Here is a 10082-nt window from a genome sequence, read left to right as displayed (position 1 = left end):
GGTTGGAGATGGAGGTAGGAAATAGCTGCTTTCTACGGCATGTTTCCTGATCTGCATTGATTTCTAGCTGAAGTCTTCCTGGAAGTTATTTCTGGTTGCACTTCCCTTTATGGCTGAAAACTCTCTAAGTCTGGTCAGTGAACTCACTGACACAAACCATATGGCATGATAGATGAGGTCATCTTGGCCATCTGCATGGATATACCTGTTCTCTGAGTGATTGACATCTGTGCAGCTATCATGACATCTATGAGTTTGGCCTAAAAGCTCTTGCTAGTTAGGGTGCAGAAAATCTGGACATCCAAACAAAATGATTTGGAAGAAATGGCATGAATGGAAACTTGCTGAGTTATCTGCCACTCACTCAGACTTTTCCCACAAAAGGGAAGTATATTGCCCTTGAAGATGAACCATTTTGAAGTTTTAAAGGGACTGAATATCTTCTCGGACTCATTCTTGCCTTCAGAGAAGATCTGTCCAGCTGGTGATGAAAATGCTCCTATTTCAGTCTTAAATATAGAATCCGTTTTTGAATCCCTGAAAATGTGTTTCTTAAAACAATACTTACTTTTGCTTTGAAGTGGCTGCTGATGAATAGAAAGCTGCTCTAATTTAAACTGAAAGCATAATAGAAAGCCCTATTGACTGGGTGATCTACCTCCAGTAACGTTTTAGAATCTCTTCATATTTTTAGATTTTGTTCACTTCCCCAAAGCAACTTACAGAACAGAGAGTCAAAATGGCACAAAAGGGATATGTATCCTTTACCAGATTCATTGTATAGATTATAAACTAATGAAAACTAATGATTAGTGTCCAAAGGTGTGGTTGGTGCTTCACAACAGTTTGTATTAAGTTCATTTAAAAAAAACAACTCATGGACTTTTTCAAAGTTGCATTTGACTTCGTCCTGCTATTTATAAATATATGGATTTGGATATAGAATAACACTTTTTTCACATTAAAAAGACTGAACTATTTCTGAACAGGGGTTAAGGCATCAGTCTGTTTGGCAATTCCCTTTAGCACACACTCATGTTTTTGGTCATCTAATTTCCTTTCATCTCCGCTAATACCCACAGCAAAACTCTAGAATCCATGTCAGGACATCACGCCTCTGCCAGGAATGTCTAACAGTGTCCAGTTGTTGTAGCCACATCGGTCCCAGGATATAAGAGAGACAAGGTGGGTGAGGTGATATCTTTTATTGGACCAACTTCCATTGGTGAGAGAGACACGCTTTTGAGCTACATCAGTACCTGGTTTCAAGTTAAACCAGACAATCACTATGTTCTCAAATGAATTCACTCAGGAAAATAATAAAAGATAAAAAACCACCCTGTCACCTGTGAGCGAACACTTCACAATCCGATCGCTCTATATCTAACGAATCAGTCCTCATTGTCAAAGGAAACCTGCACAACACTTTTGAAAGATAAGCCTGGGAGCTTAAATACATAACTTTGCTAGACACTAAAATGTATGGCCTTATTAAAGAGAATGGATTTAGGGCTTATTACAACAATATATAAACATTTTGTCCCTTAGAATATGTGCTAACTACTTATGCTAAACTATCTGTTCAATCTTGTATTTAGCTGCAGCACTCTTAGTATCTTTCCCAGACCTGAAAAAGAGTTCTGTGTAGGTCAAAAGCTTGTCCTTCACACCAACAGAAGTTGGTCCAATAAAAGATATTACCTCACACACCTTGTCTCTCTAACAGTACCCAGTATATCCAGCAGACCTCTCAATGAAAGCTGCGTATTAGACAAACCGAACTGGTTGTCTGTTTCCAAGGAACCAATATTTCAGGATGATTATTTTAAAAGAAATAAAGTAAATAAAAATAAACTATTCTTCCTGCTGATCAGCACCATCCTCCTACTATATATCACTAATTCCGCTTATAGGAGTTGATTTCTGTGGTAGCTGCAGCAAAGGGAACTGAATTCACCATTGCATTCAATATATTGTCTTCGCATAGAAGATAAATATATATAAGCCACCCTACTAGTACTATTTTTAGGGCTGTCGATTAATCACAGTTAACTCACGCAATTAACTAAAAAAATTAATCGCAATTAATCACAGTTTTAATTGCACTGTTAAACAATAGAATACCAATTGAAATTTATTAAATATTTTAGATGATTTCCTACATTTTCATATATATTGTATTCTGTGTTGTAATTGAAATCAGTGTATATTTGCACACTAAAAATTATAAACAAAATAAATAGTATTTTTCAATTCACCTCATACAAGTACTGTAGTGTAATCTCTTTGTCGTGAAAGTGCAACTTTATTTTTTTGTTACATAACTGCACTCAAAAACAAAACAATGTAAAACTTCAGAGCCTACAAGTCCACTCACTCCTACTTCTTGTTCAGCCAATCCGCTAAGACAAACAACTTTGTTTACATTTACAGGAGACAATGCTGCCCTCTTTTTATTTACAATGTCACACAGAAAGTGAGAACAGGCATTTGCATGGCACTTTTATAGCTGGCATTGCAATGTATTTACGTGTCAGATATGCTAAACATTTCTATACCTCTTCATACTTCAACCACCATTCCAGAGGACATGCTTCCATGCTGACGACTCTCATTAAAAAAATGCATTAATTAAATTTGTGATTGAACTCCTTGGGGGGAGAATTGTATGTCCCATGCTCTGTTTTACCAGCATTCTGCCATATATTTGATGTTATAGCAGTCTCAGATGATGACTCAGCACATGTTGTTCACTTTAAGAACACTTTCACTGCAGATTTGGCAAAACACAAAGAAGGTACCAATGTGAGATTTCTAAAGATTGGTCGAGTGCTGTAGCTAAGGTTTAAGAATCTGCAGTGCCTTCCAAAATCTGAGAGTGATGAGGTGTGGAGCATGCTCTCAGAAGTCTTAAAAGAGCAACACTCTGATGCAGGAACTACAGAACCCAAACCACCAAAAAAGAAGGCTGCTTTGGATCGTTAATTAGCAGAACTCATCATCAGCATGACCCTTGGAATGATGGTTGAAGAATGAAGGGACATATGAATCTTTAGTGCATCTGGCATGTAAATATGTTGCTACACCGGTGTGACACTCTGTACCTTGGGGTAATGCCCTGCACTCCCATGTTCATCCTTATAATATGATTGTGTGGTATCCAATGCAAAGTTTGTCATGTCAGGTGTCTTCAGAAGGCTCACGATGCACTGAGCATTGTTGTTATAGTCATGTTATAGGTTTAATTTCATGCATATAGTTATGAGGCTCAAAATGTGTCCTCATAGCTTAAAACAAGCCCAGGCAAAACTCTCCAGGAGCAGAGGGGCAGTTCACACCTCATCAGGGCATGTATGGGACAAACCCAGCCCAGCCTCACAGCAACAAAGGATCTGTTGGACTCTCGAGTGAGTCACCCCACTTCCCTTTGTCAGTCTGTGACTATGATGAGGTAATGCTCACCTGACTCCGAAGTGGGGCGCAAAGCCAAGAGGGAAGAAAGAACATGATAAAAGGGAGAGACTGTTGCCGTGCTCTCTCTCTTCCACCTCCATCTACAGACACCATCACGAAGAGACTGAAGCGCTGATCGAAGGGGAGAACCTGGCTGACGGGCAACCAGCCAGCCTGTGGTGAGAAGCATCTAAGTTTGTAAGGGCACTGAAAGTATTAAGGTCAGTTTAGAATGAGTTTTGCTTTTATTTCATTTGACCAAATCTGACTTGTTGTGCTTTCACTTATAATCACTTAAAATCTTTCTTTTGTTTGTTGTTTTATTTGTTTATTCTACCTGAAGCAGTGTGTTTGGTTTGAAGCATGGTCAGAGATTCCCATTGGGATAAGCCTGGTACATATCAATTTCTTTGTTAAATTGATGAACTCATACAAGCTTGCAGTATCCAGTGGGCATAACTGGACACTGCAAGACGGAGGTTCCTAGGGTTGTGTCTCAAACAGGTCATATTGGCTAGTATCATTCGGTTGCACAATCCAAGCAGTGGCTGGCCAAAAGTGCTCACTCACGTAGCTGGGAGCAGCTTACGTGCTAGAGGCTGTGTGTGAACAGGCCAGGATTGGGGGTTCTCACAGCAAAGCAGGGTAACGCTGGCTCCCAGAGTCAAGGATTGGAGCGACCTAGCAGATCACCAGTCCAGATAACACCAGGGGAATGTCACAACCAGCTACAAGAGTGCCATGAGAATGCCTGTTCTCACTTTCAGGTGACACTGTAAACAAGAAGTGTGCAGCGTTATCTCCTGCAAATGTAAACAAACTTGTTTGTCGAGCAATTGGCTGAAGTAGGACTGAAGAAAGACTGAAGTAGGACTGAATGAACTTCAAGGCTCTAAAGTTTTACATTGTTTTATTTTTGAATACCGTTATTTTTTGTACATAATTCTACATTTGTAAGTTCAACTTTCATGATAAAGAGATTGCGCTATAGTACTTGTATTAGGTGAATTGAAAAATACTATTTCTTTTGTTTTTTACCGTGCAAATATTTGTAATAAAATATAAATATAAACTGAGAACTGTACACTTTATATTCTGTGTTGTAATTGAAATCAATATATTTGAAAATGTAGAAAACATCCAAAAATATTTAAATAAATGGTAATTATTGTTTAACAGTGCAATTAATTGCGATTAATTTTTTTAATCGCTTGACAGCCCTAATTATTGTTCATGCTATATACAGAAAGACATGGCTATGTAATTTTATTAATAATGATGATACTGAGCTTTTACAGAATGCTTTATATCTTCAAAGTGATTTACAAACATTAATGAATCCTTCCAATGCATGTATCAATGCCTGCATTGAAAAATATATAAAATCAGAGAAAAGCATAAAGTTTTCAGTGTTTATGGAGGGGGGTGGAGGAGCTTGCATACTGGTGTGATAATTCCTTCCTCATTGAAAAGAGATCACTTAATCTTCACCTTCACACTGAACACCACATCTAGCATGAATTATTACACCATAACTCACATTCCATTGTAGGTTTTATTGGTTAATTAAAGTTTAAGATTTGGTGTATTGTTCCTTAACAATTAAGCAGGGGAAGGGATAGCTCAGTGATTTGAGCATTGGCCTGATAAACCTAGGGTTGTGAGTTCAATCCTTGAGGGGGCCATTTAGGGATCTGGGGCAAAAATTGGGGATTGGTCCTGCTTTGAGCAGGGGGTTGGACTAGATGGCCTCCTGAGGTGCCTTCCAACCCTAACCTGCTATGATTCTGAGTGTCTTTTAACCTGAACATAAATATGGAATAAGTTAAGAGGAAAAGTTTAGCTTTTATGGTGTATCCGGCCAAGTTGCTAAACTAGCCTCAAAATGTCAACTTAGATGCCATTGGAGCACTTTAAGGAGACATTTTTGTCAACACTGTTACCCTGACTCTGCTTTGTGTTTTGAGCTTTAGGGGTATAACTTCATAGTGATGTGCATACATATTTTATATATATATATATATGCACATACATACACACACACGCAATACTTGGGTAATTTCCTGCACACTAAAGTGAAAATATACCACCCTAGACCTAAATTCTCTTGCTCTTGTGAGCACTTTGACTGTAAGCAGAGACCGAGCAGGCTGCATTTAGTGGTTCAAAGTTCAAGGCCAGACATAAAATTTGTAACTGGATTTGTATTATAAACTAGTCCAATATTTTAGCTCTCAAGGAAGTACTTTAAGAAAGTAGGAGTGAAATAAGGATTTAAACAGAATAGCTCTTTCACACCTGTATTAGATAGAATGGCTCTTTCAAACTGATGGTTGATATCACTCAGTGTCGCATAGAAACCAGGAAGTGCAGATCAGATCTCTCAGGATTTTAAGAATGTAATAATTGTCAGGGTTTTTTTAAAACACACAGCACTAAAGACATTTTAAAACAGTATCTAGATACTCGCTTAAAAATATCTTGCAAGCAGACCTTTTTGTGGAAGTGAAAGGAGATTGCTTGATTAAAAGAATCCCCTCTATCCCAAAAACCTTTGCAGTTCACCTTTAACTTTTGGATTTTTATGCATTTAAATTCTTAACTTTAATGTGCCAACAACATAGCTTTTTAGCATTTCATTATTTTAGTTCCCTTCACAGAGTCTGACACTGGATAAAGTGACCATACATTCCGTTTTAGCTAGGACAGTTCCTTTTTTAAGCTCTATCTCGGCTATCCTGTCTTTTTTTGACAAATGCCCACTTTTGCCAAAAAAGTGGGGCATGCACCTCTAGCAGACTGCAGAGGAACATGTGGGGGGGAGCCAAGTGCTGACATCACCCCCACGTGGAAGGGCAGGCAGAGTTTGGGTGAGCGCCAATGCCAGCCCTGTGCGCGGGGGGAGGGAAGAGGGGCAGGGAACAGACCAGCCCTACATGCAGGGAAATATGATTACCCTAACACCGGAGGGGAAAAAACCTCCATAAATAAATTTAAAATGTCCATGCCTCTTTCAATATAATAGTTATAAATAGGAAGGAAGCTTTTAAATAGACACAATTCATGACATTTTTAATATTTTAAATTCTAACTGGGCTAAGATCATAATAGTAATTTCCAAAGTGACTTAGATAGTGAACCTGCTAATTTTCATCCTTTTACTATAACTATTTCATCCCTATATGAACACTGATATGTAAAGTCTAAGTGGCTGTCTCATAATTTTTCTGTACTGCTATTTCAGTAGCATGTTGATATATTGTAATGGAGATTAGAGTAACTACTTTCACCCACAGATTGGTTCAGATATGCTTAACTGTCAGGCTGGAGAAATGTGCTTGGAAATTACATGAAAGAAAAGTACATTAAAAAAGCACAACTGTTCCTGGACTAGAGGGAACCAAATGTCCTCAGGTACTATGCTTATCAGTGTTTACAGTGTGTTAAACTCTCTCATATAATTCAGTTCCATTTTCTTTTCTCCTTTAATCAATATCATCCACATGATAAGTATATGTCACTATTTTTTATAATTAAAATCCATTTAAAAATAATCATTTGATCCAAAATTAGCAAATTGGGTTTATTTTAATACTCATGAAAAAGGTCTCCTCCAAATAGAGGAAATTTTAAAAAGCCTATCAGATTATCTGACATGAGGGATCTAATTTAGTAAGTTAGTCAGGTCACTGTTTGCCTGACTTGATGCCCTGTGGTCTGATTTGCGGAAGTGCTGAGCACTTACAGCTGCAACTGAAGTCAATGGGAGCTGTGCTTTGAACATATGAAGGGCTTTATAAAGCCAAGTACTTGGAAGAATCAGGTCCTAGTTGTCTGAAATTGGGCATCCAAAATTAGTGGAAACTTTTGACCTTAATCTTTGACCTTAGTTCCATAAAATGGGTATTATAACACCCCCTCATCTCATAGGTTTGTTGTGAAGATTAATTATTTAATGTTTATGAAGCACTCATATACTAAAGCTATGAGTGCCATGGAGCAGTGGTTCTCAACAAGGAGTCCGGGGCTGCCAAGCATGGCTGACATTAGACTTGGTAGGGCCCAGCGCAGAAAGCCGAAGCCCCGCCATGCAGGACTGCAACAAGGGGCCCCGAGCTCCACCACCCAGGGCTGAAGCTGAAGCCTGAGCAATTTAGCTTCATTGTGCCCCCTGTGGCATGGTGCCCCAGGCAGTTGCCCCACTTGCCACACCATAACGCTGGCCCTGGCTTTTATATGCAGTTGTTTTGGCACACCTGGGCCATGGAGCTTTTATAGTATGTTGAGGGGAAGGGGCTCAGACCCTGGCTACAATATAAGTTTTGAGACCACCATATTTTCTTGTTGCTCATTCAAATTTGAAAGTCAGGTTTTGCCTTGGCAAGTTAATTAAAAAAAAATCTATCATTAAAAGGCGACAGTAAGTTTAAACAAGTTTCCAGATCTCTTGAATAATGGTTTAAAAAGCCAGAAAAATATTTGAAAATGAAATATTAATTAAATAATAATTCTTTTGACTGTTAAGCCTTTAATAAAACAAGGCGACAATCAGTTTACATTCTCTTTCTTTACTAATTCCACAAGTCATTAATTTTTTTAGCAAGATGGTCACCTTTATACTAGGCTCAGAAATATTGACTGGGTATCCTTTAAAATTAGTATAGAACAGAACCTCACTAGTTTAAATAAATAGGAAGGAAAATAATGAATATTTATTCATTAAATAAATGAATGGAAGACCCATTGCAGATGAGTGACAAATTAGAGCCTGCTCCTGTTCCCATTGATGTCAATGCAAGTTTTGCTATTGGCTTGAACTATTAATAAATATAATCTGAAAAGGTCCATTCAGAAAACCTTATTGTAGAAAAGTAACAGCTAACAGCACCTTTGGGAACCTTTTGGAATTTCACCATGAATTTTCACCCACTGCCGGCTGGTGATGAAAGCAAACTTCTCACAGAGCAGGAACTCCAGACGGTCTGTTATGTTCCAGGACAGAGCATACTTATTTGGGCTGCCTTTTTAGCTTATGAGCCCCATCCATTCCAGTTGCCAAAATAGCTCCTTAGCATACACAGATGGCTGTCCTCTGCTGGCCTGGACCAGAAGTTCACGGTTCCACTTGGGGACCTCCAGAATATCAATGTTCTCCAGAGCTTGCCTGCTTAACATGAACGAACAGTCATGGCTTGTAACTAGACCACTCATAAGTTCCACACCTCCAATAAACTTCCTTCCCCCCAAAAAGAGGGTATAGAAATAATTTTAATTTAATTTTCTATGTGTATCTTACCATGATGTCTGGTTTTCAATGTTGCTCCAAAGATGTCTGAAGTGGATGCTGGTTTTTGTGTGAATAGAATAGAATACAGCCCACTGATAAAAAGTATAATCTTTTGACCTTGTATTAATGGCACCCCTTTCATAAACTGTAAAATGTATTTTATACCATGCTCAGACAATAATGTTCTCTGTCTCCCTCCTTTTGAGGTCCTTTCATCTCCACAGGGCAAGCACACGGCCTGGATGTGCAGACCATCCTACTGCAGAGGAAGAAAAAAGAGAGTCTCAGATGAGCTGAAGGGAGACCTGTTTGATAAAACAAATTGGCAGATCCAATTCCAGAAGGCCCAGCTCAGCTACCAAAAGGATAAGGATGACCACTGGGTGGAGAAAAAGACAGGCTGGACAGTGTGAGGAGAAACTGGCAGACAGATTCATGAAGCATGACCACCAGGTTGAGGGAGGAAAACAGCATCGCAGAAGTAGCCGTTTGAGCAATTTCTGGAGCTGATGCCTACCGGACTGCAGGCTCCAATGCAAGCTTCATCTCCTGCTCCTGACCCAGGACCTCAGTCCCCTCACCACTATCAAGTCCTGCAGAGCATCCATTCTTTGGACAACTCAGGGGGTGGCTGGAGCATATCACAGGCAAACACTAGTACGTGGACTGGACAAATGTACCCTGTGCGTTAATTCACTCTGGTCCAGGTATGGCTTGTATGTGCAAAACTTGCCAGCAAGGCCGAGGGCAATATGGACTTTTGACTATTTTTTTTTTGGATCGTTAGTTTATATTATTGCACTGCATGCCATGATGGCAGCTGGTCTTCATTATTGGTTATTACAGTATGTAATTACCTCTGTAAAATAAAATGTTGGATTTGCACATCAGGGTACAATAACAAATTTTATTATATGTAATCATCAAAGTGGCACCAACTTTAATGAAGGTCATTCCATGCCGAATGTCAACCTTACAGAATAAAAATTTACGAACTGTCATCACACTATTCCAGAAACTGTAAATGGCAGTACATTGCCAGTATGGATAAAATACATAACACATCCCCATACATTTCATGAAAGTGTTTACAGATTTCATGATGCATGATACCTACACATTTACAAAAATCTCACACACAGAACAACCTCGTATGCAATTTCATTCCTCCTCATGCATGAGATTGTGCAAATTCATTATGTTGGCTTCCAAAGCATCCCTGATTTGTGTGTCTGAATCTAGCACCAGTCTGGACAGGTGTGTGGTCTGGTTCTGTGTACCAGTTCAGATATCTAACAGTGTCCCGAGTCCACTCCTGGTGAAAAGGTTCCCCCTTCTCCTT

General features: G+C 39.0%; 1 long non-coding RNA gene across 1 annotated transcript; it reads left to right on the top strand.

Moving 5' to 3' along the window:
* Positions 1-314: 314 nt before the first annotated feature.
* Positions 315-9482, top strand: LOC141991684 (uncharacterized). Its single transcript, XR_012640434.1, has 3 exons — positions 315-1185; positions 6750-6867; positions 8947-9482. It is a non-coding gene; the product is annotated as an uncharacterized LOC141991684 (long non-coding RNA).
* The last annotated feature ends 600 nt before the right edge of the window (positions 9483-10082 follow it).

The sequence above is a fragment of the Natator depressus genome, chromosome 7 (genome assembly GCF_965152275.1).
Source record: "Natator depressus isolate rNatDep1 chromosome 7, rNatDep2.hap1, whole genome shotgun sequence".
NCBI lineage: Eukaryota > Metazoa > Chordata > Testudines > Cheloniidae > Natator > Natator depressus.
Note: the sequence above shows the minus strand (reverse complement) of the source record. Positions and strands in the feature narration are given on the sequence as shown.